Source organism: Eupeodes corollae, chromosome 3 (assembly GCF_945859685.1).
Source record: "Eupeodes corollae chromosome 3, idEupCoro1.1, whole genome shotgun sequence".
Classification (NCBI taxonomy): Eukaryota; Metazoa; Arthropoda; class Insecta; order Diptera; family Syrphidae; genus Eupeodes; species Eupeodes corollae.
Genome location: NC_079149.1, coordinates 57,682,614 through 57,694,787, shown reverse-complemented (window position 1 = coordinate 57,694,787; position 12,174 = coordinate 57,682,614).

The following is a 12,174-nucleotide window of genomic DNA, read 5'->3' as shown; positions in this document are numbered from 1 at the left end:
TTATAAGAAATATTGTTTTTAACATTGTGAAAAATGTTGAGAGAAATAAAATTTACAGTTTGTTTACAAAAAATAAAAATCTAAAAAAAAATGTATGAAAGTTGGTTAAAAACTGATTTTCGACTCAAATATCTTTTCAAAACTTTATGATATTGGCTTTTATTTACTTTTATCTTTCAAAAAATCTTGTTGTCAATATTCAGTTTAAGTTTGAAAAAAATCGAATTGACAGTTTTTTTTTACAAAAAATTAAAAACCGATCAAAAAATTAACAAAAGTTGGTTAAAAATTGATTTTCGACTCAAATATCTTTTCAAAACTTTGAGATATTGGCTTTAATTTAAAAATTGACAGTTTTTTTTACAAAAATAAAAACCTAAAAAAAAAAATGTATGAAAGTTGGTAAAAACTGATTTTCGACTCAAATATCTTTTCAAAACTTTATGATATTGGCTTTTATTTACTTTTATCTTTCAAAAAATCTTGTTGTCAATATTCAGTTTAAGTTTGAAAAAAAAAAAAAAAAAAAAAAAAAAAAAAAAAATCGAATTGACAGTTTTTTTTTTACAAAAAAATTAAAAACCGATCAAAAAAAAAATTAACAAAAGTTGGTAAAAATTGATTTTCGACTCAAATATCTTTTCAAAACTTTGAGATATTGGCTTTAATTTACTTTTATCTTTCAAAAAATCTTGTTGTCAATATTCAGTTAAAGTTTTAAAAAAATCGAATTGACAGTTTTTTTTTAAAAAATTAAAAACCGAACAAAAAATTAACAAAAGTTGGTAAAAAATGATTTTCGACTCAAATATCTTTTAAGAACTTTAAATTAATAGCTTTAAACTAATTTTGTCTTATAAGAAATATCGTTTTTCAACATTTGGTAAAATTTTTAAAAAATTCGAATTGAAAGTTTTTTTTTTTACAAAAAATAAAACTCTAAAACAAAGCAATACTAAAACTTGGTAAAAATTTACTTTCGGCCCAAATAGCTTTTCAAAAATTAAAAATGTTGGCTTCAAACTTATTTTATTTTACAGAAAATATTGTTTTCAATATCATGTAATTTTTATATAAAAATCTAACAGTCCGTTTTTTTCATAAAAAATAAAATCTACAAAAATAGTACGAACATTTGGTAAAAATTGATGCGAGTACATATAGACAAACTTTTAAGCAAGACAAATGGACAGACGGGATGGGAAGTTATCAGTGTGGGTCGCATCTCACCCGCTTTTTATTTGTATGATGTTTAGATCATTAATTGGCTATACACATCGGTAATCAGACCGATTTTAACGTACGGTGTGGCAGTATGGTGGACTGCTTTAGAGAAAGGTATAAACAGGGATAAGTTGAATAAAGTTCAACGTTCAGCCTGCCTATGTATAAGCGGATCGCTTCGCACGACCCCGTCTGCGGCACTGGACACCTTGCTCTACCTTACACCTCTTGACATATTTAGTAAACAAATAGCTGCAAGCTCTGCTATCCGCCTCAATGCTTCGTCGCAGTGGACTAACAACAACATTGGCCACTCCGTAATTCTAAGGTACTTAGAATCAATTCCAAAGCACACAGACTACACCATCCCCCAACTACAATTCGATAGGAATTTCCAGATTTCTATACCTACCAGATCTTTTTGGGAGGATAGGACATTCTTAGAGGATGAGTCAATCCACTTTTACACAGATGGCTCAAAGACCAAAGAAGGGGTTGGTGGTGGTGTGTACTCTGAACGACTGAAATTAAGTCTCTCATTCCGCCTTCCCAATCATTGTAGCGTGTTCCAGGCGGAACTTTTGGCGATTAAGGAAGTCTTGTCTTGGCTCAAAGAAAACGTGATATCAACATCTGATATCCGTATTTTCTCCGACAGCCAGGCCCCTATCAAATCTCTGGACTCAGTCTCTACAAACTCTATAACAGTCCATAACTGTCGATCATCTCTAATGGAGATGGCGCAACAGTTTAATATTCACCTTTGCTGGGTGCCGGGCCATAGAGACATTCCAGGTAACTGTAAGGCAGATGAACTCGCCAGGAACGGTACAGTACAACCCATCCTACCACGTTTGGCAAGTACTGGCATACCAATCGCTACTTGTAAACTGCTACTAATGCAAGACGCTGTGAGGAGGGCAGGCACCAGGTGGACCAACATCACCACGTGTCAAGCCACAAAAAACATCTGGCCAACACTGGATTTAAAACGTTCAAGGTGCTTGCTCTCTCTAAGCAGATCGCATATAAGCTCGATAATAGGTGTCATAACCGGACAATGTCTAATAGGAAAGCACGCCTTGAGACTAGGCGTATTCTCAAATGACTTTTGCAGAAGCTGTATGGACGAGGAAGAGGAAGAAACGGTTCTTCATCTTCTCTGCACATGCCCTGCTCTAGCTCGAAAACGCAAGAATTACCTAGGAGAATTCTTCTTTAACGATCTAAACGATCTAAATCATATCGGGATAATCAGCCTCTCACGTTTCGTAAGAGACTCTAACTGGTTCCATTGAGCTTAGGAGGAAGCCTCAAGATTCATGTGGTATCACAATGGGCCATTAAACTGGCCTAAGTGTGTCCGTTCCATCTTGGACAGCCACTATAACCTAACCTAGATCATTAATACCTTTGATATTTTGATTTGTCATGAGGGAAGATTATTATTTTATTAGAAAAAAATAAGCAATATTAAAGTCTTAAATAGTCCAAAATAGAAAACCTTTACTTTAGTATATTAATACAAAAATTTGAAAACAAAACTTTTAATAGACTATAAAGATTTAAAATTACTTGAAATTAAGAATTGTGGTAAGGTATCGTGGAAACCAAAGTATCGTAAGACAAAACGGAGGCAAATTTGCCTTATTTTTATTTAAATGAGAATAATGCGTATACGCCACAGACCACCAAATATGACTCATGCATATCTTAAGACAGAATTAGAACAGCATTGTTTTTCGGTTGTCTTGTTTGAATATTTAACTCAAATTTATTGGAGTGAATTTTTAGACTGTGATGGAAATGTACGAAATTCTTAGCTATTGAAGTTTGCTTCCACCACTTCTTAAATACTCCATCCCTACCACCAAATGTTTCCATAAGACGTGAGATGTTTTTTTAAAAAGGATCTCCATTTTAACACTGAAAAAAGGATTTGTACTTTTCATTTTAAAAAGGGATGGTATATAAGAAATTTGCAATTGAAAACAATGTAAGCCAAATATGCGGCCCGTTTACAGGTGCAGCATCATATATTTGTATTTAATGCAATTGATTAAATTCTGTGTTTTGAAACGCTTTAAAAATTTACTTTATTGTTTGTTCATTTTCTTTTGTAAGATAATGTTTCAGTAGTAAGAAAATATATTTCATATCTCTGAACGTAAAACGTGCGGTCATAGGCTTTTGAAAAATTATCACGAAATAAAAAAAAAAGGCTGAAAGGGAAAATTGTGTGGATGGTGTTAAAAAGAGCTAAATTTCCTACATTTTCTATTTTTTGCCTTTTTCAAAATACTCAAAAACAAAAAAGAGGCAAGAAACGACCCACATTATTGACTTCGTCTTCATGTGTTCCGTTTGTCAATATTTCTACAAAAATCCAAAATCCACACCAAACTGTAACTTTTTGAGGATGCATTATTACCTGATGAACCTCTCGTTGCACCCGTGGCATGATGGTTAGTGCGTTGGACTGTCATGCAAGGGGTCTTGGGTTCAATCCCTGCCTGTGCCACCTTAATTTAAAAAAAAAAATTATTTTCGCGGGTACTGCCTCTTGCGAGGAATTGACAAATCCTTCAAGAGTAATTCTTGTCATGAAAAAGTGCTTTCTCAAAACTAGCCGTTCGGATTCGGCATAAAATTGTAGGTCCCTTCCATTCCTGACAACAGTACTCGCAAACAGGAATGGTTGAGAGTTGTACGCACTAAGCCCTGGTTCACAACGGACTGTTGCGCCACCCCATTTGATTTGATTTGAACCTCTCGTTGGTTGGTATGGGTAGTTCCATATGCGGCTCGTCACTAACGATGATTTTTCGGCCTAAATTGGTGTCCTCTTCTAAAAGATTCGAAGAATAGTCAACGAAAAAACGGTGATATCTATGGTCATGGACTTTAGTACGGGTCCCGATGCAAAATTTGCCAAGTTGAAGTCGGCGAAAACCCGAGTTCTAGTGCACGGTGAGGAATAGACTGCCTTGGATTCTGATCTACAGTTTCACGGACCGTGGCGATCTTCTCGGCCGATCTTGCGTTTCTTGAACGTACTGGAGTTACCTGAATGTTTACTGAACCGGTCGTCTCAAATTTGGCCACCAAATCTTGAAGAGTCGAATGTCGAGGGCCACCACGCCTACCTTAAAATGGGCACAAGGCCGCAACTTTTGCGTTAACGGACACTCATTTTGATAATAAAGTTTTATCATTTGGACGTGCTGTTAAATCGTGTGTCTTGCCATAGTTTTATAAAATCTTAATTCTAGGAATGAATTAGGAATGTCCCACACATAAGTAAAAAACCTCTATCCATTTATACTGACATCTCGAAAACGGATGCTTTATTAGGTACAGTTTTCTGTTCCGAAACATTTGATCTTCCCAACTCTTTCAAACTCCCTGATCAACGCAATGTCTTCCGATCCAATGTATTGGAAGTAACAAACGCTACAAAAAAGAGGTCTCAATGATGACGTTTTTACGAGCTGATCTCACCATTGTCATTGATATACAAGCAGCAATACAATTGATTTCTTGAGCAGCATTCAAATCGAAGCTTACTGTAGCCAAGAATTAGCAGTTTTTCGCACAAGGCATAACATTAATCTTTGATGGGTACCAGGTTACAATGATTTGCCTGGAAATGAGAGAGCTGATAAGCTGGCGAGGACAGGTATAACCGTGGACTAATTCCATATACCTAGGCTCACGTATAAACACACTATCCTGTGAACTTAAAAAGGTCTTTGGTAAGAAGATACTTACAAAAAAAAAAAAACATTGTCAAATGGGAACACATCCATCCCTGACAACATTACTCGCCCACAGGAATTTGTAAGAGTTGTAAGTCACTAGACGCTAATTCTGGACTGTTGTGGCACCTAACTTTTTAGATGGGACAAAACTGAAACCTGTGCTTCAAATAGGATATAAAAAAGAAAATGCGGCTTACCACCGATCACAAGTGCAAAAGCTGCATTTATAAGAAAGAGCAGACTAACTTCTTATGCCACTGTCCAGCACGATTCCACACTAGAAATAAACTCTTAGGCAGGTACAACCCTGGACTAATTCCATATAGGCTCACGTATAAACACACTATCCTGTGAACTTAAAATTGTCTTTGGTTAAAAGATACTTACAAAAACAAAAACATTGTCAAATGGGAACACATCATTCCTGACAACATTGCTCGCGCACAGGAATTTGTAAGAGTTGTAAGTCACTAGACGCTAATTCTGGACTGTTGTGGCACCTAACTTTTTAGATGGGACAAAACTGAAACCTGTGCTTCAAATAGGATATAAAAAAGAAAATGCGGCTTACCACCGATCACAAGTGCAAAAGCTGCATTTATAAGAAAGAGCAGACTAACTTCTTATGCCACTGTCCAGCACGATTCCACACTAGAAATAAACTCTTAGGCAGATACTTCTTCAGTAATCTTAAAGGATTGGTAATTATTTTAGAACACCGGCTTTATTGAAGACTCTAAATGGCTAGATTAAGACAATCCATAGATTTTTATATTTTATTTTCAGGGAACTTAAATACTTCAGGGTTTGACAATCAATCAATCTAAGTGTCACAATGATGTCATTAATCACAAGTCGACTTGCTTAACCTAACAACAATATTTTGCACATGCTAAGTTTGATCACAATCATGAAATATTTTAGTAAAAAACCAACGTTTAGTACCATTTATTGAACACTTTTATTTTGGCTTCTTAGACTTGATTATTTGCATTACTTAAATAAATATATTTTTGTATCTGATATTAAAATTGAAGGTCAGAATATTTGTGTTAATGCTCCAGGTACATTAAAAGTGAAGTAGGTATAATGTTTCAAATTTCCTATCGCATTTAGGAAATAAGTTTTTAAAATCATATATCTCATTTCAAGTACCACTGATAGCCACCGATTCATATAATCTAAATGTATATTATTGAATATCTATGAAGTCATAAAAATACACCCATTTATCATCTATTATCATAGCATAGTATTTCCAAAGAACACAGAAATTCCATTCCAAAATGAACCAGAATATTATTAGCAAGAAAAATTGAAACAGCTTTCTGAACCTAATCCTATTAAGTGCTCTAAGGGAAGAGACATTATTGGTTGGAGGTCGAATTTCGTTTCGTTTTGTTTATGTTTATTATTATTTTCTTTTTGTTTTCAAGATTCTGGCTGGTGTTCGAAATCGAATCCCATTTGTAAATTTCTATAAATCAATACTCCAGGTCGGGTTACAGCTACAGGACTGTGGGAATGTGGAGAAACCTCTTCTTACTCATGGTTCGTTATTTTTCGATTGATATATTGATATATAGCAAATCTTAGCTTGACCAATTTTATTTTTGTATGTCCAATGTCACTGTTGTCGTAGTCGTCGTCTTAGTTTTTTTGTACTTTTTTGTTGAGTAATATAAGACCATTAATATGTCAGTCAACAATAAATAACTCATAATATTTCTGACATTCTACACGTCGCGTCGCCGTCCGTAGTCGTGTCGGTCGGTCGGAGAAGTCCTACTCGTAGCTCTCGAAGGTAGGGTTCTTGAAAACCAAAGCAAACGCTAAATGACTGAACAAATGGGTCCAATCATTCGAGTATTCAAGGATTAGGTTTGTCTGCCTCCTATTTTATATTTTCCTGCTTCATTTTGTATGTACTTCGTCCTGTGAGCTGTGCAGAGGGAACCATCATTTGCTCGTTCTTTATTTTTTGCAATAAATTATAATAAAATATAAATACAAAAATAAGAAAAAGAAAACCTGATGGGTGGAAATAATATTCCACAGGAGTTTATCCGTCATTTTGTGCTCTGGAAGCACATAAATTAAGCTGTTGTTATTAAAAGAGGAGACATATGTTTAGTTATTAGAATGATATATTCCCTTGTTTTTTAGATGAGGTGATTTTATTTAAAAGCATAAATATATACGATAATGTTGTTGTAGGATTACAGTACACTTTACCGTACTACAGGTATTCAGAAAAATGATTTGTGTATAAAATGTGATAAACTCCTTCAAAGCTGCAGACATCAGTTGATGTTTTATGAGCCGTGAATATTTTAAGGTAAATCTTCTACCTACCATACCGCTATCATTTAGTAAGATATTATGACTCATGGTAAAGGCATATTTCCCATAAGGGACCGTTGTGTTCTATCCCATCTTACGAATTTCTTGTCACATACTGTTAAGCAGTGTTGATTAATTTTCCTAAAAGCTTTTAATAAACATCTTTTTATTCAAATGAAATACAATTAGGGATACAATTTAAATGCTAGATTAAATCAAACAAATTTGATTCATGCACTTGATTTTTTAACACCTTGGAAAATGTATTCAAATGTTTAACTTATTTTTAATAATACACATTTATGCGTACTTTTATTTATTTAATTTTTTTTTCTTATTTCATGTACCTTATAGACAGTTGTAAAATTTAACATTTAGTACAATTTTATGAAAAATCAAATTGACAGTTTGTTTTAAGGAAATTAAAATACAAAACTTCAACTTTAAAATTATAAAAAATGCATTTCGACCCAAATAACTTAAAAATAATTCAAGTTATTGTTTTCTGATAAGGTAATTTTTCTTAAAAACATCACTATAATTTGCTAAAAATTGACTTTTGACTCAAATATCTTTTCAAAAATTTAAAATAATGTCTTCAAACTGATTTCATCTCACAGAAATATTGTTTTCGACATTCATTAATTTTTATAAAAATACAACAGTCAGTTTTTTTTATACAAAATAAGAAAATAATAAGAAACAAATAGAACGCAATTTGGTTAAGATTGGTGTTCGGTTCTCGATATCTCATGAACAAAAGAAGATTTTGACTACCAAAATAGGTATTGAAATCAATCTATTTCATCATATGTAAAATATTGCTGTTAATTTTTAAATTTTTAAGAATAATTCAACTGACAATTTTTGTAACAAAATAATAAAACCTACAAACTTTTAAGCAAGACAAATCGACAGACGGGATGGAAAGTTATCAGTGTTGGTCGCATCCTTGTCTCCTATTTATTCTTTGATGCATACAATAGTTTTGGCAGATATATAATTTTTTGTTCACAGAGTATTAAGATTGACAAATATTTTACATAATTTTTTTAATTATTTAAAAAAGTTTTCAAGCCTTGAAAGTTCGAGAGATATTTACGGTTAACATAATTCTCCATTTTATTAATATTTCTACATTTAAAAATTCACTCAAACATTTGTTTGAATGATCTATTTGAATCTTTTGATATTATTATCTGTAAAATATTTATTTGGAGTCGATATCTATTCTGATTCTTAAGATAAGGACGACGAAATAGGTATTCCGAAGGTACGAACCAACGAACACACGTACGTACAGCGATCTTGAAAAGTCGAAAAATGTCAACATTTTATAGCTGGTAAATCAGACTGTTTACATAAAATTCTTATGGAAAGTTAAGAAAAAACTAAGCGAACTTATTTTTCTAAATTGGCTTGTTTCAAGTTTTAAAAAAGATACAATTCAAGATCCTGAACCGGGCCAAATCCGCAAGACTAGCCTCTCATTGGGACTTCTACAAAGAATCCCTAAGAATCTCGAAGAAAGCACTAAGTAAATCCAAGCGATCTTCCTGGCGATCCTTCTGTGGCATGATAGAAGAAACTTCTGAAGCCTCTAGGTTACGGAAAATTCTTTCAACCAATCCAGCTATGCCAAGCTGCTTGAAAAATACAGACCGATCCTGGACAAATTCAAGTAATGAATCGCTGAACTTACTATTGGACACTCACTTTCCTGGTAGTTCTCTTACCGAAACTTGCAACAGTTATGTACGTTCAAGTTCAAATACAACATATCCACAAGGTCTGATCACAAAGGATTAGCTACAATGGGCTCTCAACAGCTTCAAAAAATTTAAATCTGCACGACCAGATGGAATAATACCAGCCAAATTACAAAAGACTTCTGATATAATTGAACCAATCCTTGAGGCAATTTTTACCAGCTGTCTTTACCTGGTCCATGTTCCCCCGGCAAGGAGAGAAGTTAAAGTTGTTTTTACACCTAAAGCAGGAAACTGCTCCCAAGTCAATCCTAAAGATCTACGACCTATAAGTCTATCATCATTCCTTCTTAAGACTTGGAAAGATTGATTGATATCCATTTAAGGGCACATATCGATACAAGACTTCTGTCTTCGTCTCAACATGCCTACTGTAAAGGTTAATCGGTGGAAGGAAAGCTTCGGGAGTTAATTCAATTAATGCTTATAGCAGAATAATTAACTCAAAACTGGGCAACTCTTCTAGTAGACGATTCGTTAGTAGAGGGACACCGCAAGGTGGTGTTCTATCCCCTCTCCTCTGGAACCTGGTGGTGAATGAAATCCTAACTAGTCTGGATGCGGAGGGTTTTAGAGTGATAGCCTTTGCGGACGACGTTGCTATAGCAGTTTCAGGAAAGCATCTTTATATCCTAGAAGAACTCTTACAAAATGCCTTATACATACTAATACTTTGGGCTGCTCGGTGTGGACTGGGTGTTAACCTACACAAAACCAATCTAGTCTTATTTTCGAGGAGATACAAAATTCCATTTGTCAACCCTCACTTTATTAAAGGAATCCAATTAAAATTCTCAGACGAGGCTAAATACCTGGGTCTTGTCTTAGACAGAGAACTAAATTGGAAACGCAACGTACAGGAAAGAGTCAAAAAAGCTACTGTAGCTATCTTTTCTTGCAAAAAAGCTATTAGTAATAAATGGGCTTTACAACCCAAAATCATGCATTGGCTATACACATCGGTAACTAGACCGATTTTAACGTACGGTGTGGCAGTATGGTGGACTGCTTTAGAGAAAGGTATAAACAGGGATAAGCTAAATAAAGTCCAACGTTCAGCCTGCCTATGTATAAGCGGATCGCTTCGCACGATCCCATCTGCGGCACTGGACACCTTGCTCTACCTTACACCTCTTGACATATTTAGCAAACAAAAAGCTGCAAGCTCTGCTATTCGCCTCAATGCTTCGACGCAGTGGACTAACAACAACATTAGCCACTCCGTAATTCTAAGGTATTAAGAATCAATTCCAAAGCACACAGACTACACCATGTTAGGGAACTTCCAGATTTCTATACCTACCAGATCTTTTTGGGAGGATAGGACATTCTTGGAGGATGATTCAATCCATTTTTACACAGATGGGTCAAAAACAAAAGAAGGGGTTGGTGGAGGTGTGTATTTCGAACTACTGAAATAAAGTCTCTCATTCCGCCTTCCTAATCATTGAAGCGTGTTTCAGGCGGAACTTTTGGCTATAAAAGAAGTCTTGTCTTGGCTCAAAGAAAACGTGATATATACATCTGATATCCGTATTTTCTCTGATAGCCAGCCCGCTATCAAATCTCTGGACTCACAACATGTCAAGTCACAAAAAACATCTGGCCAACACGGGATTTAAAACGTTCAAGGTGCTTGCTCTCTCTAAGCGGATCGCATATAAGCTCGATAATAGGTGTCATAACCGGACACTGTCTAATAGGAAAGCACGCCACGAGACTAGGCGTATTCTCAAATGACTTTTGCAGAAGCTGTAAGGACGAGGAAGAGGAAGAAACGGTTCTTCGTTTTCTCTGCTGATGACCTGCTCTAGCTCGAAAACGCAAGAATTACCTAGGAGAAATCTTCTTTAACGATTTAAACGATCTAAATCATATCGGTGTTATTAGCCTCTCATGTTTCGTAATAAACTTAAGCTGGTTCCATTGAGCTTAGGAGGAAGCCTCAAGATTCATGTGGTATCACAATGGGCCATTTAACTGGCCTAAGTGTATCCGTTTCCATCTTGGACAGCCACTATAACCTAACCTAATATGCTGAAATCATGAAGTTATTTTGAAATTGAATTCAAATTAAGAAAAAGTCAAATTTAATTTCCGTTAAAAAACTTCGTCGGCTTGTGGGATATTGGAAACTAATTTTTGTGCTTGAAATTGTAGTTTCGGCGATAAGTTAATATGTTGATACTTACAACTTACTTATCGAATTAACTAGCACTTGGCGATTCAGTTGTATTTGAGGATCGCTAGTAACTGACTCACCAACATTTTCCGGGTTTGTCTGTTACTCGCCAGTTTTCCAAAGTAATACAATATTATTTCCTGTAAATCCAGTGTGAAAACACGCTTTTTGGAATGTTTTTGGTAATTTTGTTAAGAAGTAATATAAGCTTACCACATGCATACATACGTACGTACATTTACACTTATTTAGCATTTACAAATTCACCATTTATTGATATTTTGTATGTAACGGTTACATTACTATGTCAAAAAGTATATAATAGTGATTGTTTACATTTTTTTGTTAATTTAAACATCCATATAATGCATGATTCTTATATATATTTGTATTATGTTCTTCTTTCCTAAAATAGAAAGTATTTTTATTTATTAAAGAAGTTGGTAGAAGTTCGTTTTTTAAGTTCTTTGACTTTTCCCTTACAACACTTGAAAATCAGATATTTCACTTAACCTACGTTTTTTTAATAATTTTCAAAATGTTTCCTTAACTTTATCATTAATCATAATAAGCCATCATGCATTGACTTCAATTCATGTTATTATGAATTTTTCGCAGGTTAGGGAAAAGTTCAATTATAAACCACATATTTCCTCAAGTATTCATAAAAATAAATGGAAACGCGTAGGATTCAATCCTGAATTCATTATTATGTAGGTTTTTCTTTTTTAAGATTTGTCTGCAATACATACATACCAAAAATATTTGATTTGTTTTCATACTGATGTATATAGCGTTATATGCACAAACTTATACATATTTTTGGCAAAAGGCTTTTTCATTAAATAAGAACAAAATTCTCAATCAAGAGGTGGGTTGAGAAGGAGAAGGGAAG